The sequence below is a fragment of the Alligator sinensis genome, unplaced genomic scaffold, assembly GCF_000455745.1.
Source record: "Alligator sinensis unplaced genomic scaffold, ASM45574v1 scaffold103_2, whole genome shotgun sequence".
Taxonomy (NCBI): Eukaryota; Metazoa; Chordata; order Crocodylia; family Alligatoridae; genus Alligator; species Alligator sinensis.
In genome coordinates, this window is record NW_005842166.1 from 2,107,181 (window position 1) to 2,120,095 (window position 12,915).

The 12,915-nt window shown below is 44.6% G+C and overlaps 1 long non-coding RNA gene across 1 annotated transcript in view; it reads left to right on the top strand.

Moving 5' to 3' along the window:
* Positions 1-12,915, top strand: part of LOC112550617 — a 49,033-nt gene that overhangs the window by 9,696 nt on the left and 26,422 nt on the right. Inside the window, exon 2 of the long non-coding RNA XR_003094549.1 lies at positions 6,655-6,700. This is a non-coding gene — a long non-coding RNA (uncharacterized LOC112550617). The remainder of the gene's footprint in view (positions 1-6,654; positions 6,701-12,915) is intronic.

A 12,915-nucleotide genomic window follows, 5' to 3' on the forward strand; every position in this document is an offset into this window, starting at 1 on the left:
CTGTGCCCCCCCCCCAGCCCCTGCCCCACTCTGCCCCAGCCAGAAACCTATGCCTCAGGTAACTGGCACTTTTTTTGTTTACCTGCACCACCCATTTTTCAGTTCAAATCCCTGTTAACCAGTACAAGTGGGGAATGGGGCATTCCCCACTCATGCCAGTTGACAGATATTTGAACTGAAAAATGGGTGTAAATCACTAAAATTCACATGATTACAAAAAATATCCAGGAATTTAGCAGTAAAAATCGGTAAAAACCGAAAATGTGGAAAACTATGTAATAAACACCATATTTTCATAGATTTCATAGACAGGGCTGGAAGGGACCTTGTAAGATGATTGGGTCTAGCCCCCTGCCCAAGGGGCAGGAAGTCAGCTAGGGTCAAAGGATCCCAACAAGGTAGGCTTCCAAACGTTTCTTGAAAATGTCCCGAGTAGATGCTTGCACCACCTCTGCAGGGAGTCTATTCTAGGCCTTGGGGGCTCAGTCAGTAAAGAAGTTTTTCTTTATGTCCAACTAAAAATGGTCTTCCAAGAGTTTGTGACCATTGGACCTTGTGTTCCCTTGGGGTGCCCTGGTGAATAGGCATTCCCCCAGATCCTGATGTACATCTCTTTTGTACTTATAGGCTGCCACCCAGTCACCCCTGAGCCTACGCTTCTCCAGGCTGAGGAGTCCCATGGCTCTCAGCGTCTCTCCATAAGGCCTGCTCTCTTGCCCTCTGATCATGCAGGTGGCTGTCCTCTGGACTCTTTCAAGCTTCTTCACATCCTTTCTGAATTGTGGAGCCCAGAATTGGATGACGCATCCCAGCTGCGGCCTCACCAAGGCCAAATACAGCGGGAGGATGACTTCCTGGGTCTTGCTTGAGATGCATTGGTAGATGCAAGCCAGAGTTTTGTTTGCTTTGCCTGCTGTGGTATTACATTGGTGGCTCATGTTCATCTAGTGGTCAGTCATGACCCCCAAGTTTCTTTCGGTCGTGGTGCTAGTGAGTGTAGCACTGCTGAGCCTGTAAGTGTGATACAGGGTTTTTATTGTCCGAGGTGGAGCACCTTGCATTTCTCTGTATTGAATGCCATCAGGTTTTCATCCCCCCACATTGCGAGCCTATTGAGGTTGGCCTGGATCACCAGCCTATCCTCAAGTGTGGAAACTCTTCCCCATAGTTTGGTATCATCAGCGAACTTAGCCAGTCCACTTCTGACACCAGAGTCCAGATCATTTATAAAGACATTAAAGAATACAGGTCCGGGAACAGAGCTGTGGGGGACACCACTGGTCACTGTGTGCCATGTTGATTTGGTTCCGTCAACTACCACTCTCTGGGTCCAGCCTTGGAGCCAGTTCCCCAGCCATCGGGCTGTAGGATAGTCAAGGCTGCTGTTCTCCAATTTCTCCATGAGGACATCATGGGACACCAGGTCAAAGGCTTTTTTAAAGTCCAAATATATGATATCAACCTATTCCCTTTTGTCCAGATGATACGTCACCTGATCATAGAAGGAAATGAGATTGGTCAAGCAAGACCTACCCACAACAAACCCGTGCTGGCTATCCCTCAGAATCTTGCCTTCTGTTAGCCTGTCAATAATGGTTTCCTTGATAATTTTTTCCAAGATCTTTCCAGGGATTGAGGTCAAACTGATTGGCCTGTAGTTTCCTGGATCTTCCTTCTTCCCTTTCTTGAAGATAGGCATCACATTGGCCCTCTTCCAATCTTCAGGTACTTCACCCAAGCACCACAAGTTCTCAGATATCCTTGCCAGTGGCCATGCTATGATGTCTGCCAGTTTCTTAGCACTCTTGGGTGTAATCAATCGGGACCAGCTGATTTGTGGGTGTCCAGTCTCTCAAGGTGTTCCGTCACAAAATCTACTCCAATGGTAGGCATAGATTCACTCTCACCCTGGTCATCCCGCATCTTGTCAGGCAGGGTGGTCCCTTTAGGCTGGTGAAAGACCAATGCAAAGTAATCAGTAAGAAGATTGGCTTTTTCCTGGGTGTCAGTTGTCATCTGCCCCATTTGATTTAGCAGGAGTCCAGTGTTGCCCTTGTTTTTTTTCCAACTTCCCATGTATGTGAAGAAGGACTTCTTATTGTCCTTGATTTGTGTAGCCAGTTGGAGTTTGGTTGTGTCACAACCCAATTAAATTGTGCCCATGTCACTGAGCAAGAGATACCATTCAAATCATCCTCATTTTGACGATTAAGGGTTAAAAGACATCCCTGCCAAAAATTCCTTGAAACAAAACGCGGCCAGAGTACTGTAGATAATTGGTCAGCTGAAATAAAATGCTAGGGGAAACTATATATAATTGGTCAAAGATAAACGTAAGCTCCTCACACGTAGCACACACGTAACAGGTAGAGAAACCTAACCCACTACCTTGTAACTTGAGGAGACAAAGAGCTGCCACCTGCCAAAAATGAAAGATTCCATATAACGGTTCACCATTGGATATTCCTGTAAAACACCTCTGCCTATAAATAGTTTAACGGTTTCCACCCAAGTCAGAGAGCTCTGGGGATCTCACAGGAAACACCTGTGCTTGTCACCAGAGAATTGGGAAATTGATCAATTCCTAATCAATCACCCCGTCAGCGTAAAATATTGACGTAGAAAGTCTTGCAAGCTCGACCGTTCGTTCCGGCGCCACGTCCGTCATTATCTCGTTGTAACCTAACTGCGTGCGTGTACTCGACTCTGTAACCGAAGTTATATGCGTATACTCAACTCTATAACCGAAGCTGTAACGGAACAAAGGCTTGCCTGCGTCGTCATCACTATCTAGGCGACGTAAGTAAACAAACTCCTGTAACCTACACGTGTCTGTGCCTGGTTAATTCCACTCCATCCATCAATTACCCGCCTGCCGAGCTCTAAATCTAAACACTCCGGTGTGTGAGTCAGACAAGCTGCCGGCGGCTGCTCTGATTCACGACAGGTTGCAGCCTTGGCTTTCCTAGTTCGCTCTCTACAGGTGTGGACCAGTGCAGGATACTACTCCTTAGTTGTGTTTCCTGTCTTCCATCCTTTATAAACTTCTTTTTTTAGACATAGGAGGCCCATGAGTTCACCGTTGAGCCAAGGGAGTTGCTGAGCCCTTTTATTACCTTTCCTACAGGCTGGGATGGACTTCCCTTGTGCTTCTAGATCGCTTCCTTAAGGAGCGACCACTCATCGTGAGCTCCCCTCCCTGTCAAATCATGGCCTCTCTCAGGGCCTCAACAGCAAGCCTTCTGTGCTTATGACAGTCAGCTTTCCTAAAGCGAAGGACTTCTGCATTGCTGACTGACTTGTCAGCTTTGCAATTGATAGTGAAAGTGATCAACTCATGGACACTGTCTCCCAGCTTGCCTTCGATTCTCAAGTCACTGATTAGATCATCCCCTTTGGCCAGTACCAGGTCCAGCAGTGCTTTACTTTTTGTTGTCCCCTAAACTTCTTGAGATAGGTAGAGCTCATTCACGCATGTGAAGAAGCTTTGTGACCAATCAGATTTGGCTGAGTGCTCTTCCCATGAGATGTCTGGGTAGTTTAAGTCTCCCATGACAACCATACACCGTGAGCATGCAGCCTCAGCCAGTTCCCTAGCAAATTCATAGTCAAGCTCTTGTTCCTGATTTGGAGGTCTGTAGTAGACTCCTACCATTGTATCCCCTTCATCATGTTCCCTTTGTATTCTAACCCAGAGGATCTCCATTCTTCCTCCTTGGGTGCCAATCTCCGCTTGTAGGGAAGTGTACTGCTCCTTCACATAGAGAGCTACACCCCCACTCCTTTTTTCAGCACAATCTCTCCTGTACAGGGTATAGCCATCTATACCCATGGTCCATTCATAGGAGGAGTCCCACCAGGTCTTCGTTATCCCTTTAAGATCATAGTCAATACATTTTAGCAGAGGGACCAGTTCCTCCTATTTATTCCCCAACCTTCTGGCATTTGTATACAGACAAGTGTGCCATTGGAGGACCTAATTAATGATTAGCGTGCTCCAACAATCTCTGCATCACGTGTATTGAATGTCACCATGTTTCAAAATGGCAGCAAGGGTACTTTAACTAAAGCTTATCAAACGAGCTTTAGTTAAAGCACCCCTACCCCCATTTTGAAGCATGGGATACTGAATACACATGACACTGCAGGTGGTTTAATTAGAATGGCTCTCAGAGCCTCTCTAAAGCACCACCACCCCTCCACCCCAGAGCATGTGTATAGATTCCCTGAGCGCCTAATCAGCATGAGGGAAACAGATATTGCAGCTGCTTTTGTTGTGCATTCTTTGGGGAACAGTTTACTGGACTGTCAATTTGGCATAAAAATATAAATGCCATATAGGATCAGACAATGGATCACTCTAGCCCAGTGTCCTGTATCTCATCATTGTGGAGATAGTGGGATATGGAAAAGGTTCATGTGAGGCTCTTGTCCTGTGACTGAGGGCACACCTGGCACACTTGAGGGTACACAACTGGTCATGGAGCAGCTGTAGATGCAGGTCTTGAAGCTGGAAAGACATCTTGCCACTGACCCAGAGAATCCATCCCTCTGCTGAGCAGCGTTCCCTCTAAGCTAGGTATTGTGCACGGCCGTGCAGGCGCGCTCATGCTGCAGTCAGGGATGCCTGCACAGTCGTGCAGCTTAGAGGGAACACTGCTGCTGAGAGTATAGGGAGAGGTGGGGGGTGACAGATGCATCTGCCTTGTATTTGTCCAATCCCTGATCTAGGTCCTCTGGGAGATGGACTGCAGCTCCCACTTCTATGCTGTGGAGGTGAGTAGAGGTGCCAAGAAGTACATCACTTGCCTTCAAGCAGAGGATGCCACCCCTCTCCTGGATCCCAGTGAACTGCAAGAAAGGGCAAGAGCCTTCAATTTGGGTCTTTTATCCTTGGATCCAAACGATATTCATGCCTGCAAAGTCCTGTAGGAAACACTCCCAGAAGCCAGCACTTGCAACTGCAAGGTCAGGGAGCAAGCCAGGTCAGAAACCTGTGAGAACCGAGTCCAACAATCCGAGACACGAGGTGAAGATCAGAGTCTGAGCAGGTTCAGCAACAACACAAAAACAACAGACTAGTCCAAGGATGGCAGGAGCCTTCCAATCTGGACAGCTTCTCCAGGAAACAGGAAGCTTTATATAGGTGGGAGGATCCAATCAAGGGCCAAGAGCCCTGGGCCAACAGTAGGAGGCCTTTTCTGGTGGGGCCCCTTTCCTTGCCACTCTGCCTTCCTGCATGAGTTGTGGCCTGGTGGAGGGCTGAGCTGGTGCTTGGTCCCTGAGCTCCAGGGGGTTCAGGAGTGCGTCCTGATGTATCCTGAGCCACTGAGGGGGCCCCTTGGTGAAGTAGAAGATGGATGGCTGGTCCTTCATGTGTATCCCCATGAGGGGCATTGGGGAGGGGGTTTCAATCTCCGACGACATGATGGATACGTGGTTTGTTTGTTGCTAACTTGTCTCCTACTTGGTCCCTAGGAAGGCCACATACCTTAACACTTTCATCATTTGTTTTTAACATTTGTATAATAAAGTTTTAAGAGTCAAAATTATATCTTGATATAGATGTATACCTACTTTGGTATACAGGATGCCAATCTACCCTGCTTTCTACTTTATTTCTCACTAATATGGTTAACTACCTCTCTCAATAAAAGGTTATCTTCAAAAAAACCTTAATTCATGGACTATCATGCTGCACCAGTACTTTAAGCCTGTTCCCTTCCAGCATTCAGAGACACAGGACATTCTAAGATGGAGGTTGTAGCCTTTATGTTTGATGCCTACTGATGGGCCAATACATGAATTTGTCTAATCGTCTTTTAAACTTTGTTAAATTGTGGCACTTATTACCACAAGATGTGTAAAGCAAGACCAGTTAATCACACATTTTGTAACAAATAACTTGCTTTTGTATGTTTTCAAGATGCTTTGTAATAATTTCATTGTGCCTCTTGCAGTTCTCTTTATTGTGGCAGTTCACTGATATTATGTGCACTGTAAAGAAAGTCTTATAGAAACTTGTTCTGCTATTGTTTTGTTCAGTACTGAAGAGCTGAGAGAGACAGATCTGTCACCCACTGCAGGATCATCATCACGATACACGAGAGTAAAACACAAATTGCTATTAAATTTTTTAATCAAGAAAACATTTAACCTGTCAGTCATTAGGGCTCTTGCATAATATGAAACAAAGAATTTGCAATAAAGAATTTATTCAACAAGCATTGTTGTCATTCAGCAATTCTTTGTGGGGAAGCAGTCATACGATTCTCAAATCAATTTGCCAAGTTCTTTAGTACACAATTCTTGGTCTACAGATTCTTTTTTGAATTGTAAATATTCATTAAGCACACAATTGACTATTTGTTTTATAACCTATGGAACTATTTCAATGAAGCTCCCAAGAGCCTTTGCTTATAATTTATGTACAGGAATTAGAGGAGGTGCTGTAAATGAAGCAACATAGTCATGTATTGGAAATAACAGTAAAGATTCCCAATAAATGAAGGTCATGCACACGTGGTTTATCTTCCTGAGATTAAATGAAAAATTGTATGTAAAATGAACTGTGTGCGCAGCATTTTTAAAGCCTCATAACTTGGCGAGAGCAAAACTGTTCTTTACCAAACCTGCTCCTTTTTGTCATTTCAGCTTCCACGTCAAAGACTCTTTAGTAGTAAAGCTGTTCAAATAAAGGGTAAGTAAAGAAGAAATGTAACTTTCTTCTCACTCAAGCTTGCAAAAAGCTACACCTGGGGTAGAGACTAGGCTAGGCTAAAAAAATTTAGCTTGAAAAGCTAAAAAGGCTGAGAACCACTGATGTAAAGATTAATTTGTTGCTTTTTCCTTTTTAACAGTACATATCAGCACTTTTATGACTTTCTCTGGCAGGGGAATAGAATATGCTACATTTTGGGTTTTTTTGGCGGGGGGGAGGGGGCAATACATATATGTATATATGCAGCATGTGTAGGAGTAAAGCATACTGCCAATATTAATCCAGAAAATGTGCCTCACGTATCAAAAGTTTGGGAAACACTGGCCTAGGCAGTGAACAACTCTTAGTATGATGGTTACTGCTCTCAGTGCTATTAATACTCTATGACTGCAGATCAACAGGGAACTCACTTCCTCAAAATTAGCAAAGAAAGTATTCTGGATCTCAGAAGGAAGACAAAGCCCAGAGGATATAAATTGCACTGAAGGTTGGAGTTTTGCTAACATTAGCTTGGCAAAACAAGCTTTTTGTTTTAATTTCTGCTGCTGCTATTGTTCATAATCTCAACACAAATGACAGGACTGGGTCCAGATAGAGCCCGTCTGACCACAAGAGAAGCTGTAGTCTCATAGTTTAGCTCTCCTTGAGGGAAAAGACTCCTTCCCCTCAGAAGGCATGAGAGGCAGCCAAGTCAGGGATGCGTGGGACACAGGCATCCAGTCATCTTCCCTCAAGCGCTTAAAAAACCTTTCTGGAAAGGAGAAGAAAAGGAACAGCCCATGCTGCTCTTGCTAGGAAAGATGAGACAGGGAGTAGGCAGTGCCTAGCAGCTCACACTGCCATTTCCTCCTCTACCCCTCCTGTGAGCAATGGGACAGTGTGCCCAGCCTGAGGAGGGGATTTATACCTGAAAGCTTGCAAAAAAGACTTTTTCCAACTATTTAAGTTGGTCTAATAAAGATACCAGATTTACCCAAAGAATCTTGTCTGCCTTCTTCACTCCCCTCATTTGAGCAATGGGTCTGTCATTTCTTGCTCCACTTCCCCCAACTGCACCAGGCCTGGATTGCATAGTACCAAGGGCTCCTGGAGCATGAGAAGAAGTAAGAGTGAGGCTGTGGGCCCGGGATTTGTTTGAGTTCTTCCTTAGGGGTAAGTGAACGTGTCGTTCTTTCTGCTTGCAGGTTTGGTTGCAACTTGCAGACAATAGACTCCGCTTGTGAGCTGTGTTGTATTTGAGATGGAGGCCTGTCTGAGGGTGTTCTGTTCTTGATCTCTGACAGAGAGTTAACCATTGAGCCAAAATGAGGAAGCATAGTTGACCTAGCAAAAGACTTAAAGCCAAGCAGCCAGCAGCCAAAGAAGCCTAAAACCAAGAAGTCAGCAAACAGATCAGAATATAGGGAAGTCTTGGCAGAGCACAGAGGAGTGTGCTGTCTGCCAGCCAGAGCAGGGCTGGGAAATTCAGCGATTGCCCTACATGTCAAGACAAATAATTAACTACCATATTGCTGCAGAAACTTATAAAGGCTAATTACATGGAGCTGAGAAAAATGCATGTGAGAAGCAGAAGCTTAAGTGATCTTCAGTGATTTTTTTTCTTCCAGTCTCTAGAGACTGAGGGCAAAGGTATGGCTAGGCAATAAAGAGACTGATATAAAACTTGATGGCAAAGGTAGAATAGCAAATGAAAATATGGATAGGAAAACATCACCATAGCTGATATGGAAGTGAATTTTGACATTTATTGAACAAATGCTCAGTCCTCAAATACTGAAAGAAATGACACACAAAATCACAGTCCATTCGTCAAGTTTTTTAATAAGTCTGCTAAACTGAAGGTGATATCATATGTTTGGATAGCAGCACGTGTAATACCAAATTATAGTCCTGTTATTCTGACCTCAGCATTATTCAAGGCTTTATGTAGATTCCTACAGGTAGCACATAAACCTGATATTTCTTTTTTTTCTTTTCTTTTTGTTGTGGGGGGGGAGGGGTAAGTTGACTGGTTTTCTGGTTAGCAGTAATGTGGTTGATTTAATTTATATGGACTTCAATGAAAATATTTGATACCACATGGAAAAATGAATTTAACAGTAAAAGATAGGAAGTAATAGAAAAATGTTAAGTAAGGAATTGGCTTAAGGGAAAACTGTCCAGCTGGGAGTCTACTAATGGATTTCTTATTCAACGATATGTCTTGGGAGCAAGCATATTAAATGTTTGTATTGGTAAAAGATAAGTATGTGATAGTTCAATTTGATGGTAACACAAAAATGGGAGACATAATATAAAGGAAGATTGGAATATAATACAGGAGGAACTGGATGACATTGAGGACTAAAGTAATAGAAATGGGATGGATTTTAATAGTAGAAAGTACGATGTCATGTACTTGGGCAGTAATAACAAGAATGTTGGTTACAAATTGGGGGCCTAATACAAACTTAAGATTTATTAAATGAAGCTTTTCAAATGGTGATGAGAGGTGTATGTGTTGTCCAAGTCACTGGTAAAACTTCATCTGGAATACTAGATACAGTTCTGATCACCCACATTCAAAAAAGATAAGTTATATAGAAAAGGCTAGTAGGATGATCTGAGGAATGGAGAGTTTATTTTAAAGAGGAGACTAAAGAAGCCAAGCTCTTTTAGTGTATCAAAATGAAGGTTTGAAAGCACAGGTGACTGGTAGGAGGGGTATGGGGGGGGGGGGCATGTGCCCCCCCTGCGATTGGCCCCCGACTTGGCACCACTCAGGCCGGGGAAGTTTTTTTGCCACGTGAGCTAGCAGTGTGTTGGGGGGGCTGGGGGAGGGGGGTGCACTAAGCTGTGGCACAGAAGTATAGGAGTGGATATGGGGCTTTTGACCTGCCCCTGAGCCCACCCACAAATTGTGCCCCCCCAAGACTCAGGAGGCACCTGTCACCCCTGCTTGAAAGGGAGAGGGGGTTATGATTTGCCGTCTTTAAATATATTGGGGAGGGGTGGAGGGATAACCACTAGGGAAGATGATGAGCTATTTAAGGTAAAGTAAAATACTAGTACAATAATAAATGGGTACTGTACATGTTTTATGTAAATAATTTTTTTTCCTTGAAATTGGAAGGTTTCTAGCCATCAAAGCAGTGAGATTCTGGAACAGCCATCCAGTTGGAATAATGAGGCAATAAATGTACTGGTAACTAGTTTTAAGATGAAGCTGGACCAGTTTATGGAAGGGATTATATAGTTTAGTTTCCTGCAGTATCAAGGGACTGGATTTGATGATGGAGGACAGGGCTGTTCAGCTTCTGGGTGGTCTGGGCCATACTCCCTTGTGCTGCATGCACTGTAGACCAGTGTTTCCCAACCAGTGTGCCGTGGCACAAAAGTGGGCCATCAGAAATTAACAGGTGTGCCGCAGAATTTTGCAATGGCAATGAGCTACAACAAGTATGAGGAGGGGGAATGCCTTAACAGGTGTGCCATGGAAAATTTTAGTTAATGTAAGTGTGCCTTGGGCTAGAAAAGATTGGGAAACATTGCTATAGGCCACATGCAGCACTGTTCAGACTCTACCCCACCCCTGCTGTACAGTGCCAGCTGCACCCTGAGTTACATTTTGTCATATGTTCCCCTCCCTCTCCCATGCCATGTGGTTGGCACTCGCCCTGCCCCATGCTGCTGCCCCCATGCCATGCTATATGGGCTCCCAAGTGCCCGAGCCACCCAGCTGTGGGTTCCCTCAGTCCACCTGTGCACTGGAAGCCAGAGGAGGCAGGGGGAGCTTGGAGACTCTCTAGTAGGAGGTGGTGGAGGGAGCTGCACCTAGACCAGGGGCCTCAGGTTTAATCCTTCAGGGGCCACAGGCTGCCTGTTGGTCAGCCCTGATGCAGGAGGTCCTTTCTGCTGCCGTTTCCTATATTTAATTGCTAGCCATGAGTAATTGAGGAAAAGTGAGGATACAGAAAATGGAAATCATGTCAGGGTTTGGGAAGAAGCTGGAATCTCTGTGCTGCTAGGTAGTCAGAACTGTAGAAAGATCAAAATTACCATAATATGAAATAGATGAATTTATCACAGTTGGCAACACCTGTTGGCAATTTATAAATCAAGAGCCCAAAATAGTATCCTTCTTTTTAAAGATATCTCATTAATTTTTGGTTTGTGTTTGTCACTTTGCTGAACAAGGTTAGCAAATAATGATACGTGTGTCAGTGGCTGGCCTGTTAGTATGAGGGGGGAGAAGAGCAGAAAAAAGACTTTTATGGGCACAGCTCAAATGACAACTCAGGCTGAAGGGGAGTTCTAGTAGCGGGCTGTAAGTAGGTGGTGACCATATACCCGGTTCCCTCAGACTGAGATGCCAGTACCCCAGGTATTTACAGAAGTATCTGAGCCCTTTATCTTGCTCGTGTTCACAAATACAGGTGTACATATGCATGAACACACACATATGCTCTCCCCAGTGTTGGGTTGGCTGTAGATGCTTATGCTTGCAACTAGTTGAAACATTTTGGGCGGGGGACAGAACCATTAATAATATTTTGGGGGCAAAGCCAAGACAAACCCTTTTGGCCATTTGAGCTGTGAGGGAAAGTAAGCCTTTTGGCTGTCGGCTGTGCTGCTGTCTCAGCAGAGATCTCAACACCATTGCACTCTGAAACCTGAAGCATTGAAATAAGCACATCCACAATGTTGCTGGTGAGTGTAACAGTAATTCTAAACCAGAGTGCTGCCGGGTCCTTTGAAGAGTGCCGTGAAGCAGATAAGTGCAGGCACAGGCTTGTCCTTGCCTGACCAGTCCCTCACTCACACTGCCTACCACCTCTGCAAGGAGGCAAGTGTAGTGAAAGAAGTTGTAATTTAAAGATGCTCTCTAACTAAAGGGAAGTTGGTAACTGGGAGATGGCCCCTTAATTAAGTAGCTAGTTAGTGTGAGAGAGACAAAATATCTAGAGGTTGCCTACCGCTACACAAATAAACTTTGTTAGTTCTATCATTCGCATTCGTTTTTGAAATTGGGGGCCACTCAAATAACAAATGTTATGGAGGGGTGCCTAGAGTCCAATGCAGTGGTGTAATGGCATGAATCTGCTGGCCCTGCCCTCGGGAATCTGGAACACCAAGGAGCCCAGCTGGGCTGTTCTCTGCAAAGCAATTGTAGAGTCCTTGCACCCTGCACCACAGAACTCCTGTCCTTGGAGCAGTCTAGTTCCAGGGGGACCTTCATGCTTCCCTCTGTTTTAGAAGACAATTAGAGAAGCTTTTTGCATTTAGTCTTTAATGTGGAAAGATGAACGTCAGAGTAATAAATAAATACAAGTAGCCAAAATATCAGGAAAGACAAAAGTCAAGTCAAAGGTCCTTCAGCAATGCAAGGGTTTGAATGCTGCATGTGCTTGATGCTCCTTGAGGTGCCTGGTATAGTAGGCAATGGCCTGGTACTATGATCCTTAGTTTCAACAGCCCCCCCTAACCCTCTTGATTTTAGTGGAACTATGCCACTTCACACCCCCAGAGGACCCAACCTGCTAGTGTTGAGAAGGTTTTTCCCCACTGTGGCTGCATGGGTATGTGGCATATCTAATATTTATTATTCTATATTTATCTTTTTATGTTAGCATTTAGATTCTATGAATCTATGATGATGCTCTGATGTTTTTCATTGAGCCATTGGGCCTTTAAAGAGTTGACTAGCTTATGCCTTCTGGATGCCCCCAGCATGCTCCCTGGCAGTCCTGGAAGTGGGCTGGAAGTGCTTCTGGTCCACTTCCAGATCTGCTGCTGAGTGCAGTGGGGAGCCCCATGTTTCTGTGGGACACTCCATGCACCCCAGCATTGCAGCAGTCACAAGCCCCTGCTACCTAGAGGTATGTAGAAAAAACATTTAAAGCTGTGTCTATGTCCGAATCTCTCCAAAGCGATTCAGAAAGATTAAAGGGTCCTCTGATTCGATTTGGATTCGGAGATTCAGCCACCAAATTGAGCCGAATCTCTGCCAAATCAAATCGGGGACTGAAGCTTTGCGCAGCCCTATTGTTAGGTGTCAAACATGATTCACAAGACGCATCCAGTTTTCATATAGCAATCCATAGTGTTTGAACAGTGTACCCTCTTGCAGTCTTTCTCAGTTCTTTGCAACAGAAGAATTGTTCTGTTTTGTTTTTTTTACTACTATTCTGTAGTCAAACCGTGAATGAAAACTA